Here is a 14556-nt window from a genome sequence, read left to right on the forward strand (position 1 = left end):
GGAGGAGTGAGCAGTGATAGCTTAGTTGGTGCTAGTACAGTGTTTTGTTAATTCGTTTAATATTAGTGACCTATGTTATCTAAGCGTGCTGTAGAGTCGCAGTTTAGCAACATTACGCCTGCACTGACTAATGCTATCTAATCTATAAAAGAGGAGTTCTGTGACTACAAGTCAGCACTGACTGAAGTTATTGCTATTGCTATTGTCCGAGAGGTTCTAGGCGCTACACTCTGAAACCGCGCGACCGCTACGGTCGCAGGTTCGAATCCTGCCTCGGGCATGGATGTGTGTGATGTCCTTAGGTTAGTTAGGTTTAAGTAGTTCTAAGTCTAGGGGACTGATGACCTCCGATGTTAAGTCCCACAGAGCTCAGAGCCATTAGAACCATTTACTATTTTCCGTAGTTATATTGTTACCGGTCAATCGTTGTTTTCTTCATCTACTTCTTCATCTACCCTATGGAATCTGTTAGTAGGCTGTGTTATGTATGAGGCGGGACTATGGGCCTCATGCAAAAAGGGTGACACGGCTGAGTCACGCGACTCTTAGTTTGATCACGAGGTGTGGCCGTTAATTGCACGCGCTGATCACGTAGGCTGACGTGACGGTCAATGAACTGTACTTGACGAGATGTATTTGAAACATCTTAGGTGATTAGAAAGTTTGTAGACAGGAATACAATTAAATACTTAGCTTTAATTCAGCATCAGCGGCGAACGTCGACCTTGACTTTGTACAATATACTTAAAAAGTGCAGTTATAGAATGAACTGCGAATACTTCTTTACAATTCTGACTGCTTCACACATGTAGATCAATTGTCAATGCGTAAACTGTATGTGGCGCCTGCCTAGGTCGTAGCTCCTGACTTAGCTAAAGGCTATGCTATCTAGCGTCTCTGCAGATGAGATCTCTGAAGCTGTAACAAGTGAACCATTACTATTAACGTCGGCTGTATAGCTGGCCAGTGCGCTAGCTTGTCTCGTAAGACCAGCCGAGTGGCGGCGCTCGGTCTGCTAGCGTCGACAGTGGCGACTCGCGGGTCCTGTGTGTACTGACGGGCCGTGGCCGATTTGAAGCCTACAAACTAGCAAGTGTGGTGCCTTGCGGTGACACAACAGGTTGAGCAATGGCTTGTCGTCCACGTATGTTGCTACGAAATATTAGTGTGTTCAGTTGAAATAAGAAGTGCAAAAGTTAGAATGGTGATGAGAGAGTCCATGTATTTGTATTTTGAACTACATATGTCACCGAGTGGCAGTTTTGCTAATATTTTCTGTAAACAATAGACATAACAGTATAAATATGGCATGTGAGATGGCTCTATGGTTGTCAAATGACTCTGAGCACTATGCGATTTAACTTCTGAGGACATCAGTCGCCTAGAGCTTAGAACTAATTAAACCTAACTAACCTACGGACATCACACAAATCCATGCCCGAGGCAGGATTCGAACCTGCGACCGTAGCGGTCGCTCGGCTGCAGGCTTTAGCGCCTAGAACCGCACAGGCGCTCCGGCCGGCTGTATGGTTGTCAGTCAATGCCAAATAGCCTATCAAAAATGCGAAGATTGGCAGTCTTTATTGCCTGAAATTTATACTAAGTTTTTCTGTGCTTCAACTGGTCTGCTTCATAGTACATAAAATATTTAGAAATACAATACACTTTAATGAAGTAGTTTTGCAATAGTCACGCATCCGATTCTCATGAAATGTCCTTGATCCTTTTAAATCCTTTTTTGAGAAGTAACACAAATAATTACGACAGGCGTAAAAGCGGACTCAGTTTCACGAGACACAGACATGCGGTTGTCGATACGGATGGAGAGAACTGAGCATTATAGCCTCGCTCAACACCGTGTCAACTGCAGACAGACAGGAAGCGTGGCCCGGCGAGCGGGATTTAACTGGAGCGATTTCACACCGCTCGGAGTCCGTAACGGATCTGCCAGTGCCGAACATAAATTGTTCATTAGGCGAAATGTTTGCGCAGCGACGTGGGACGGGATATTTGTCGACCGCAGATCAGTAACAACGCGATGGGAGCATTAACCGCAGATGCGAAGAACTAACTCGGCCATCAGCAGCGCGTGTCGCTGCCATCGCTCTACGAGCGCATCAGAGGCCAGCCCGTCGGGGGTGTGGGTGGCGGTGGAGCGGGTGGGGAAATCCGTTAATTGCCAATTGGCAGCAACGAATGCCTCTGGCGCCGAGGATCACAGATGGCGCAGGCACGCGTTGCCGTGGCCGGAAAACAAAGCGCGCTGGTATGTGGCGCACGCGGCCGCTTTGTCGGGGACAGAGGCGCGCCAAAGAGACCGCCCCTGGCCGTGGTGGTAGTGGGGTTCCCGCAGCCACAGTGGCGCAATAGCGGTGGTGTTTCCTCGGGTAGCAAACTGCCACGGACCTGTTCCACCAGTGTCACAAGAGGAGCACGAAATATAATTATGTCCAGAACTGGAGAAAACTAAGGGAACACGAAACAAAAAGAATGAGCAGGCAAAACCACAGCCGAATTAAAATGGTTACAATTGACCCATATTTGAGAGCATTCGAAGTATCACCTACACTAAAGTTTTCTATCATAGGCGTACGTGATGAAGCCTAACAAAATATCGGAGCTAGTGGTATTTTCTGATTATTTTTGTACAAGCGATCCGTGTTCTTGGATGACTCGCTATGAAATAATTTCGTTTCCTTTGACTTCTTACTACCATTTATATTCATATCTGTAATATTTTTAAGTCCCGAATTCGTGCATATCGAATACCACTTAAGCCCACCGAGTGAGGCGGCGCAGTGGTTTTCTGTGATTTCAAGCAATCGCTTCAGGTAAATTCCGGGATGGTTCTTTTGAAAGCTAACAGTTGACTTCCTTCCCTTTTCCTTCCCTAATCCGAAGGGACCGATGACCTCGTTGTTTGGTCCCCTTCCCCAACTCACCCGCCGGCCGTGTGACCGAGCGGTTCTAGGCGCTACAGTCTGGAACCGCGCGGCCGCTACGGTCGCAGGTACCAATCCTGCCTCGGGAATGGATGTGTGTGATGTCCTTAGGTTGGTTAGGTTTAAGTAGTTCTAAGTTCTAGGAGACTGATGACCTCAAAAGTTAAGTCCCATAATGCTCAGAGTCATTTTTGAACCCAACTCACCCAACTTAAAGCAAAGCGTCTCTTTAAGCGCACAAAACCTTACCAAATCCAGTCACACTAACCGAAAGACGAAGACGAAAAAGGCCCCGAGCTCGGCTCTGCCTGGCTGTCTAAATGTGCCCGTAGCAGTCGCGCGGTTCCGGACTGAAGCGCCTACAACCGCTCGGCCACCGTGGCCGGCATAATTTTGATCACATACTGTATGTACCTACTGCACTATTCTCCTTTTGTAACATCTGATAGGTCAGTGCGCTTCAGAATATATATGTTTGTGTCACTTGTATTGTCCAAATGGTTGAAATGGCTCTGGGCACTGCGGGACTTAACATCGGAGATCATCAGTCCCCTTGTATTGTCCAGGAACAGGTGAAAGCTGTAGCGCTATCCGATATTACGGAGAAGAGCAGATAATGACAGAATTGGCAGGAATGTTGAAAGCGGACAACAGCGAATCAGCACACTATAGTACGCGTTCACCTGCTCCCGCGCCCAGGCCTACATGAATGCCCTTAGCCGTCAGGGTCTGCTTCCTATCAGGCGCAGATGAACACCCCTCTTCGCCTATCTGTTCTACATGCCACGCGTACATGTATGCCCATAGCCATCCGCTTGCTCTACCTGCTGCACGTACACATATGCGAGAAGCTACGAAAGGCTTAATGTCCAGTAATAGGTATACAGTGACCAGACAGTTCCATCTGTCCCATGGCCGTTCTTGAAAATGGGAATGACTTGCGGTTTTTCCGGTCGCTCTTCTGCGTCACTACGACGACTTACGATCAGGTACCACTACGATGTAACCAACAAATGCGACAAAAGTTGCACATTGTTCAGTTGTGTGCCCGGAATTTATTCCACTGGAGTGCCGTGGTGGAAAGGCCACGCAAAGCTGCGCACACACACGCGTACACGCCTGCTGCTAAGTTTCGCGGCCCGTCGTAATGGGATGAGGCGGCGGGCAGGCCGGGCTGCGCCCGCACAGTATAATGAAGAGCGCGCAGTGCTAACGAGCGCTGCGCACGGCGCCGGCTCGGCTCGCGACGCCAGCTCAGCACCATCTGATCCTCCGATCCGCGCAGCCTCGTCAGCCGGCCTGCAATTTGCGACCCCGGATTAAGACTGCACCAGCCACACCCTCGTCCCTGTCACTCTCAGGTCGTTGGCGGAGGCGCTCTAATCTGTATCGCGCGGGCGTGACTCACGTCAAACGTCTCTCGTGTCACTTTCAGCCGGCCACTTTGTGATATTATTAAAGTATCTGCTGCGGATCTGTTCCGTAGCTCGCAGACTCAGCAGTTTTACTTGATGGTTTCACTGAAAATCCCGTAACGGCACACTTCTCCTTCAACCCTTCCAAGGCCCGAGAGAAAGAGTGGGCACGGGAGAGTGTGTAGCACCAACACTTTCTATTACTCGCAATTTCCCCTTGTTTATAAACAACCTGCCTGCACATGGTGTGACGTCTCCTGGAAAGCAGTAGAGGTGTAAATGTACAAAACTGACTGTATTTCGATCGATAAAAACCTTAGCTAATACGACAGATATTTATAAAACCTACAACTCGTTAATATGGTATTTTAATGTTAAAAAGTTAATAAAATGTGTATTTTAGTGTCAAAAAATAAGGATGCCATGGAAAGACATTCTCTGTAACTATGGAAATTCTATGTCATTAATGGTAAATTGTATGGAGTGTGGCCATGTATGGAAGTGAAACATGGACGATAAATAGTTTGGACAAGAAGAGAATAGAAGCTTTCGAAATGTGGTGTTACAGAAGAATGCTGAATATTAGATGGGTAGACCACATAACTAATGAGGATGTATTGAATAGAATTGGGGAGGAGAGGAGCTTGTGGCACAACTTGACTAGAAGAACGGATCGATTGGTAGGACATGTTCTGAGGCATCGAGGGATCACCAATTTAGTATTGGAGGGCAGCGTGGAGGGTAAAAATCCTAGAGGGAGACCAAGAGATGAATACACTAAGCAGATTCAGAAAGATGTAGGCTGCAATAGGTACTGGGAGACGAAGAAGCTTGCACAGGATAGATTAGCACGGAGAGCTGCATCAAACCAGTCTCAGAACTTAAGACCACAAAAACAACAACAATAACAACAATGGTAAAAAGACGGTTCAAAGATCTAATATTACTGATGTCTCTACTGTTGAAGAATTAAATCGTTTAGTTGTTCTGATGCACTAAGTATTTGATGTACGTATTTTCTGTTGCAACAAATGAATAAAGCGTGAATTTCTCCTGTTCTTATTCAAAACCTCTCTCACTCTGTGGAAATATTTAAGTGAAAATAATTAATTAAAGCGGGTTTTGTAGAAGATTCCCACTTGGCTTTCTTTTGTCGTAATGGCGCACGGGCGGCCATTATGTGGAATTTAATTAAAGTACTAAATATTGGCTATATATGACGGTAGTATCTGTTCCCAAAAGAACAGTTACCGTTAATGACCATGCAGCTTTGCTAGAATGAAATGATAATTAAATGGACACCCTAGCTGCAAACAGGCGTTGATATACTTCATTGGGGACATGTTGAAAATGTGAGCTCTGACCGGGATCTCCTGCTTACTTGGCAGACGCTCTATCCACCTGAGGCACCGAGGGCACAGAGGATAGTGCTCCAGCAGGGTCTTATCCCTTGCACGCTCCCCGTGAGACCCACATTCCCAACATGTCCACACCACTACATTCGTAGTGCGCCTAACAGATGTTTGCCCATCATACTCATTACTCGTGGCAGATTAATATACCAAGTCCAGAACGAGTTAGGGCATAGCGTGTGCGTTCACACAAGCAGGTCAATGGCCGGGAAGCCATATTTTAACTATATATGACGGTAGTATCTGTTCCCGACAGAACAGTTACTGTTGATGACCATGCAGCTTCGCTAGAATGAAATAATTAAATGGACACCATAGCTGCAAAGAGGCTTTGATATACTTCATTCAGGACATGCAGGCGCACTATGCTCTGTGCCCTCGGTGGCTCAGATGGATAGAGCGTCTGCCATGTAAGCAGGAGATCCCGGCTTCGAGTCCCGGTCGGGGCACACATTTTCAAAATGTCCCCAATTAAGTATATCAACACCTCTGCAGCTAGGGTGTTCATTTAATTATCTTTAAATATTGGGCTTCACCCTCAAGCTAACATAATAAATACTTTGAATATTTATAAAATTTTCAAGCATTAATAGTTGCAAAGTTCATTTTATAAGACTTTTTACGGAACTACATTGATAAATTTAACTGCAGTAGGCAACAAGGCTTAGGTTTCCTTCACGGTATCAACAGATTGCAATTAAATTTATTTCCGTCAAGTAAATACTTAACCAAACATAGGCCAGTCTGATATAAATGAAATTATTTGTCGTGAGTACAAATCTTTACATCACGTACGTGATTTTATCGCGTCCCTCTACACTACAATTAATTTATCGCGAATTACAGCAATAGTTTCATGTTACTCTTCATTATCTTTGGGGCTAGCCGCGAGTTTGGGTAACATAATTAAACACTTACAAGCAAACCTGTACCCACTCTTTCTAAAAAATTTATCTGCGTAGCAACTTTGATTATCGTCGGAGTATGTAAATCCCATTTACGAGCATGCACAATATACATGACGCCAACAGCGTATTAAAGATCCTTCATCTTTTTCCAAGCAATCCCAACCACAACTTACATTAAAATCTAAACACAGTAATACCAAAGAAGAGAGAGAGAGAGAGAGAGAGACGATACAAGTGGCGCCCTACCGCGCGGCTCGATTCTAAGCAAAATACATATAAAGTTTCATAGAAATCATTATTTTATTGTATTGCATTGTATTTTTATTGAGTTTGTAATTAAATGATTAATGTTTCTTTTCATTGTTCATCACTTGTGTTTGATTGGATAACTGTAATTCCAAAACCTCTCTTGCATTCAGAGAAAATATAACGACAAGCAATTATATAGCAGGACAAGGATAAACAACATACAATCTCGACCTAACGCTGTATGTGACTAAGGTAAGGGCAGTAGTGTGTGTTTCCATCGGTTTTCTGTGCTGACTGATACCCCATGGTACCTTTTTTTTCATTGTGAGTAAGGTATTTTTCTGTATACGTGCCGTGTATGTGACAGCAAAAGGCTGTATCCGTGTAGTGTTTTAGTTAAGATTTTACTACTTAAAGTAGAGAGTAACACTCGCAGCCTAAATAACAGCTGACGCAACAAATTACTGTTGAGTTGCCAGCCACAATTACTACGAAAAAGACTTTGTTTACTTAAACTGTTCATCTTACCAGAAACAGACAGAAATCTAGAAAGGAATCACAATACTCCGATTCCGAATCTCTTGATACAGTAATATGCAATAACTGCAACAACTTAGCTTCCCTGCACTCCCTATTAATTTCATTCCTCAGTGACTCTTATTTCTGTATTCCTGAATTTCCCTGAATATTTTTGTATTTCATTCTTACATCGATTAACTGAAATATTTCTTCTTTTACTCATCGTTTCTTTGCCGTTACCATCTTTGCACCTATTTTTTTTTTCTTTCCTACTTCTGCGATTGTCCTTTTTAGAGATGTTCAACTGTACTACCTAGTGAGCTATTCGTTATTGTTGTATCTATAGCTCAGAGAACTTCAAGAGTGTCTCGTCATTCCTTAATATATCTGTATCCCACTTCTTTGCGTATTGATTCTTCCTGACTATTGTCTTAAAATTCAACACTACTACTTCGTGATCTCAGTCCATATCTGGTCCTAGGTACGCAGTATCTGATTTCGGAATCTCTGTCTGACAATAATGTAATCTAACTAAAATCTTCCCATACCACCCGACCTCTTCCAACTACACCTCCTCATTTAGTGATTCTTTAACAGGATATTCGCTATTATATTCGCTATTAGTAGCTGACATTTATTGAAGAACATAATCAGTGTTGAAATTTTCTTATATGGTGACATGATGGAGACCGTGGCTGTTGTTTGAAGACAAATGTTGCTGTCCTAACACCATCAATAATCAGTGTTTCTCTTCTCTCATTCCTTGTCCCAAGTCCACATTCTCTTGTCCAAAGCCCATATTCTCCTGTGACCATTTCTTCTACTCCTTCTACCTAAACTATCGTTGTCGATGTTGGTGTGCTGTCGATTCTGGTAATAACAAACCTACCACTGACCTCTTCACAGTAATTCATCTCTGCCTTACCTTCCTATTCATAACAAATCCTACTCCCGTTATACTGTTTTCTACGGCTTTTGATATTACCCTGTATTCATCTAACCAGACGTCTTCTTTCCATTTCACATCACTGGCTCCTATTATATCTAGACTGACTCTCTGCATTTCCCTTTTCATATTTTCTAGCTTGCCTAATCAACCCCCCTCCCCACCCCTCGTAGAACGTTATCCTTCCGTTTGTTATTTAATCCTTTTCTCATAGTCACTTCCCTTTTGGCAGACCCCTCCTGGAATCTTTTGCTAATGGAGAGATCCTCATGACTCTTTTTCAGTGACAGGCCACATATCCTGTGGTCACAAGTAACATGTCTTTAATGCAGCAGGTTCCATTGCTTTCTGCATCCTAATGCCACTGATCATTGCTGATTCTTCCGCCTTTAGGGACAGTTTCTCACCCCAAGGATAAGAGACTGCCCTGAAACTCTATGCGCTTCTCGCTCCTCTTCGAGGAGGCCGTTGGCAGAATAAGGGTGATTTCTTATGCCGGAAGTCTACGGCCAACAGTGCTGATTGTTAATAATTTTTTTTTGTTTCTTAACAACATCAGTAGATACTTGCGAAATTTGCAATAATACAGAAATAAAAATACACTAACTTTGTAAGTGAAAAACTCATATTTAACTGAATTTGTTTCTTTGAACTATAATAGCACATAATTCTTTGCAATACACAAACATTAGGACAAATATAGAATGTTAACATGTAACTTCAGATAGTAATAAAATGTTATTTCCTCTAATACAATGAAGCGCCAAAGAAACTGGTATAGGCATGTGTATTCAAAAAAAGACATATTTAAACAGGCAGAATACGTAACTGCGGCCGCCCACGCCTATATAAGACAAGAGTCTGGCGCAGTTGTTAGACTGATTACAGCTGCTACAATGGCAGGTTATCAAGATTTAAATGAGTTTGACCGTGGTGTTATAGTTGGCTCACATGGGACACCATATTTCGGAGGTAGCGATAATGTGGGGATTTTCCCATACGACCATTTCACGAGTGTACCGTGATTATCAAGAATCCGGAAAAACATCAAATCTCGCTGGGGCGGGAAAAAGATCCTGTAAGAACGGGACCAGCGATGGCTGAAGAAAATCGTTCAACGTGACAGAAGTGCAACTCGTCCATAAAAATTGTTGCAAAATTCAACGTTGTGCCATCAACAACTGTCAGCGTGCCAACAATTCAGTGAAACATCATCGATATGCGCTTTCGGACTCAAATATCCACTCGTGTACCCTTGATGACTGCAAAACACAAAGCTTTACGCCTCGCCTGGGCCCGTGAACACCCACGCTGGACTGTTGATGATTGGAAACATGTTGCCTGGTCGGACGAATCTCATTTCAAATTGTTTCTAGTGCATGGATGAGTATGAGTACGGAGACAACCTCATGAATCCATTAACCCTGCATGTCAACAAGGGACTGTTCAAGATGGTGGAGGCTCTGTAATGGTGTAGGGCGTGTGCAGTAGGAGTGATGTGGGATCCCTGATACATCTAGTCACGACTCTGACAGGTGACACGTAAGCATCCTGTGTTATCATCTGCATATATCCATGTCCGTTGTGCATTGTGTCGGACTTGGACAGTTCCAGCCAGACAATGCGACACGCTATACGTCCAGTGGCTCCAGGAACACTCTTCTGAGTTTAAACACTTCCGCTGCCCGCCAAACTCGCCTGACATGAGCAATATTGAGCACATGTGGAATGCCTTGCAGAGTGTTGTTCAGAAGAGATCACTTCCCCTCGTACTCTTATGCATTTATGGACAGCCCTTTAGGATTCATGGTATCAATTCCCTCCGGAACTATTTCAGACATTAGTCGAGTCCATGCCAAGTCGTGTCACGGCACTTCTGCTTGCTCGCGGGAGCCTACACGATATTAAGCAGGTGTACCAGTTTCTTCCATTAAAAAATTATGCTTCTTGTTACTGACCATATCCAGTCAACGTGTTCAAGTCATGAAAAAAATGATAGCGTCATATCTGTTCATTACAGTCTCCTTCGTGCTCTCAGTTTCCTTTCTCAGAAGACTTATTTACTAGTACAGCTCGACGATTTGATTACTCTATTCGTATTAATAAGACAGCAACTTAATATTTCACTTATATTGTTCACTTTAACATTTTGAGATGTCCTGACCACAGCCCTACTATTGCAATGTGCATTACACGTTTCAATATTACATATAATCGAAGACAAACGCTTAATATGTGTTTGCTGTTGCTTGTTGTGAAGAAATGGTGACAAGATACTAGGTAACCGTTTGGACAAGTTTCTACTGCTTCAGAGTAATAACATTAAGCATTTCCCCTTGACAGTAATGTAATGTTGACACATGTAAAGAGTATCTGAATAATGAAATGGCCACTTTGTGTAACAGCTCTTGTATGAAAATTGAAACTTATACCATTTAGCATCATCCTGGTCACTTCTCAATAACACTTAGTATACAAGCTTTCCATTTCAAGAAACGTGCTTTAAAAATGCAAAAAGGGAACATTTGACTGATTGATCATAGTTAAAAAAATAAAATTGTCGTAACTGTGCTAAAAGACACATAAATGTCAAAAGGTATTACATGGGATCTGTAAATAAGTAATGATAACTGTACAGAGCAAGGGAATTTTAAAACATTTGCTTGGGATTTCAATTACTTTATTGTAAACAGATCAGTCGATTAGCACAGATTTATTTTAACTCACGACCGTCAATCATCACATTACATTACTCTCCTAACAGGCAGTGGTAATAAATTGCGTTTGTGTGGAGTAAAGCGCGATAAATCAAAAGTAATGTGAAATGCGAGAAGAATTCTACATTACATGGCCCATGAAACCCTCGTGGAAACTTTGCGGACGTGATCCAACACATTAATCAGTAGCCGGAGTGGGCGCAATATCACCGAATTCAGCGTGGCGGGGCGATTATGCGGACATCGGCCGACCTTGTGGTGCTGCAAGGCTGCGCTCGTCTATTCACTTCTAGCTATCTTGCTCAGTATATAGCTCAATGAAAACTTTCTATCTCCAAGCTCAATCGTTCCTTTTGCTAAGTCCTAAACTGCAGAAATGCTCACTCTCTCTCAGGCAAGCTGAGTAAAGAACACCACGTCAGCACTCTAGGCAAGCTGGAATGGAAGACTTCTATGAGGACTTCTCCCAGTCTGCTCTACGCCTCGGTTTCCCCTCCAGCAAAATCACTTACGCCAACTGCAGCACAAGTCGCGTTAATTATGCGTCGCTTCCCAGTGCCGACCAATGCCTGCTCTGGGAAGTGAACAAATTTCCACAAAATTTCCCTTCCTCTCAACTTTTGCTATTTAGCTCCTCCCAGGCCGCCCATCAAGGTTAGCATCTGCACAAAACACCAATTTTTCCGGAATTCTGACTCCCAGAAGAGTACTGCAAATTCCTTGGTCCTATATTCCCATCAGAGGCCGGCGTTTTTCATTCTGTCGCTCTTCACCTGATTTACTTCAGACTCTGTGGACCATGAATTCAGCGTGAAGTTGCTATAGTCACTAACACACATATTTTGGCCTCTGTTGACATCTCCACCATAGCTTTGCATGGCTTACTAGCATGTTTCACTGAAAACGGGACGACAGACATTTATCAACAGGCATAAAAGTTCTCCATCTGCTTCCTGGTACACCAGCATGGCGTCAACCACCCACTCACTGTCACTCATCTTAAGGCAGCTGGAGGCCGCGCCCCGTTACCGCATTCTCAGAGCTTTAGCTGCCCTAAGCTGCCTATTGTCGCTTCCCTTCACCGCTCCCGAGCCCGTCACAGTCAAGTCTGTATACTTCTCTGGGATAAACTAGCCTCCAGTAAATCGACACGTTTCCACAAAGTTTTTAATGTCGTGTGAATTACTTTAAAACCATCACCCGACATTAATTATTCCAATACTTCCATACTACACCCTCTACAAGATGCATTGCGCCTTGTCAGTCATTTTTGTTCAGCCCTACTGTTCGCTCAACGAGAGTTAGGTGATCTTTAATGACTTCATGTAAGGAGCATAGTTCTTGCCATCTTACAATGGCAAATGTAAAAAAGAATTACATGCTCATTATATGGAATTAAGGAACGAGATTAGATAAAGTTTTATATTTAAAGAGATATAGTTATAAGTTAAAGTAATTAAACCTCAACAACAAACAGCATCTCTTCTTTTTGTGGGTTCGTCTCAATCTTTCTCTTTTTAGTCGTCCTCTCTCTTCCTTATCTTTTCTGATTTCTCGTACAAGGTTACAGAATGCGTCGCAACACTCATACGTGTTTTTGCTGATGTTTCGAAGAAGGCTATTCCATACTGCTTCACTATTTCGCGTGCTTCTTTTGTGTGAATTACCTACGGTGGTAGATCACACTTATTCTAAACTAAATCCTTTGGGACTTCCTCTGCATCCTTAACGCATTTTATCTGCTCGCGATAATTTCCAATATCTTCAAAGGACTTTGCTCTGTTAACAACGAAATATGAAAGGAAACCGTCACCAACCCTCATATATTAGTCTCTCATAGCACTATGTTGTTCTTGAACTGCTGCGTCCAATAGGTCTAGCAAACACGTCTCTCCTTCAATCAAAATCTGTTTCCGATAACAATTTTCAGTTGTAGTGTCGTATTCGTCTACAAAATGATTTTGTGTAAGTTGAATTGTCGATGCGCTTTTCCCCACGCTACCTGCACCTGCAGCAACCAGTTTGTATTCAATCATTCTCGAATATGTAAAGCAAGGATAGCAGTACCGAAAACGTACAGTTATGAAAACCTCTTTTACAACATCTCTGAAATATACCATACTTCAATAAAAACTTTTCCGTCGCTTTCATTTTTATTTCCATAAACAATGTTCTGCCACCTCAAAAACGCAACCGGGACCAAGGACGTTTTGATTATTAATCGAAAACGTTACCGCTAGGCATGGGTCTTCAGTGTTATCCAGGACAAGAAACACATGAGCTGAACAAATATATTCTGCCTGTTCCTAGTGTAATGGAGGACTAGTAACACTGCATAACATGTCTGACAGCTAAGTGGCGGTCGACTTGCTTCCTGGAGAGAATCAGTGTTATCCTGTTCGATTTATCGGCTATTCCGGTCTGGTTTGTGAATATCAGCCAATAGACAAATAATAATAGACAATCATAATAATATGTGATCAGAGTATAAATTTCTAATGGCGCTTAATACAAACTTTGGGAGCTTGACAATGGCTATTTGCCTAAGGCCCGTTCATTGTCAGTTTGAACGTTGATGACTCTTCTGAAAATATTCATCCATCGGACTTCGTAGATCGAATAATTCAAAAGCATTGGCTCGTGCTGGAACATTCATAAAATTTGTAACACGGAACCTTTAGCCATGCCAAGACGACGTTTAATTGGAACAATTGCTTGCAACATAAATGAAACACAAGATTAAATAATAGTACTGTATTCACAAATTATTACACTAAATTAAATTACATAGACACTTACATTACTACATTGTGTAACTAAGAGCACGCAGCTTGAGATTGCGTCTCAATAAAATAGAATAATGGCGGAGTCAAATAATTGTCTGCAGTGATGTCAGATATGCGTTCGAAGTGGGCCGTTACAAGAACAAAAAGGGTGCCTTCTTCTTGGCAGGACAACTGAACTTCGAAATTATTCTAATTTTTCAGCGGTTTCGCACCACAATCGATACAACCGCTTAAACTAATGAGTATCTTTAGTAATTCTTTATTTATATACTCAACTTATATCTACGTTTTTGCAATATATCAATGCCAGTACTGCAAATGTGCCCTTAAACCTGCTAAATTAAATCGATATTTTTTGTCACTTAGATTAAATATCTGAGTAATTCTCACTGAAGGAATGACGTAGCATATTGATGGTTTTGAATCCAGGAAACTCATTCAACCGAAACTCTAGATTTATGGTGCGAATTCTCTGTCTTAGCTTTGATTGGGATGACAAGGAAGAGCAGTCAGCTACAGTTGCATGTTGGCTTAATGGTGAAGTGTTCGCCCTTTGAAGGGAAGATTGAATTATCTTTCGACTCTAATCTCACTGGACACAACATTTTTACATCTCCTGTGAAATACCCCACCCCCTACCCCCCATCCCTCACCCACCAGTA

General features: G+C 42.7%; 1 non-coding gene and 1 pseudogene across 1 annotated transcript; one reads left to right on the forward strand and one right to left on the reverse strand.

The window, feature by feature from the left end:
* Positions 1-2215: 2215 nt before the first annotated feature.
* Positions 2216-13144, reverse strand: LOC126345739 (ras-like protein 1; annotated as a pseudogene).
* Positions 6144-6218, forward strand: Trnat-ugu (transfer RNA threonine (anticodon UGU)). Its single transcript has one exon. It is a non-coding gene; the product is annotated as a tRNA-Thr (tRNA).
* Positions 13145-14556: the final 1412 nt, after the last annotated feature.

This window comes from Schistocerca gregaria, chromosome 1 (assembly GCF_023897955.1).
Source record: "Schistocerca gregaria isolate iqSchGreg1 chromosome 1, iqSchGreg1.2, whole genome shotgun sequence".
NCBI classification, from domain to species: Eukaryota; Metazoa; Arthropoda; class Insecta; order Orthoptera; family Acrididae; genus Schistocerca; species Schistocerca gregaria.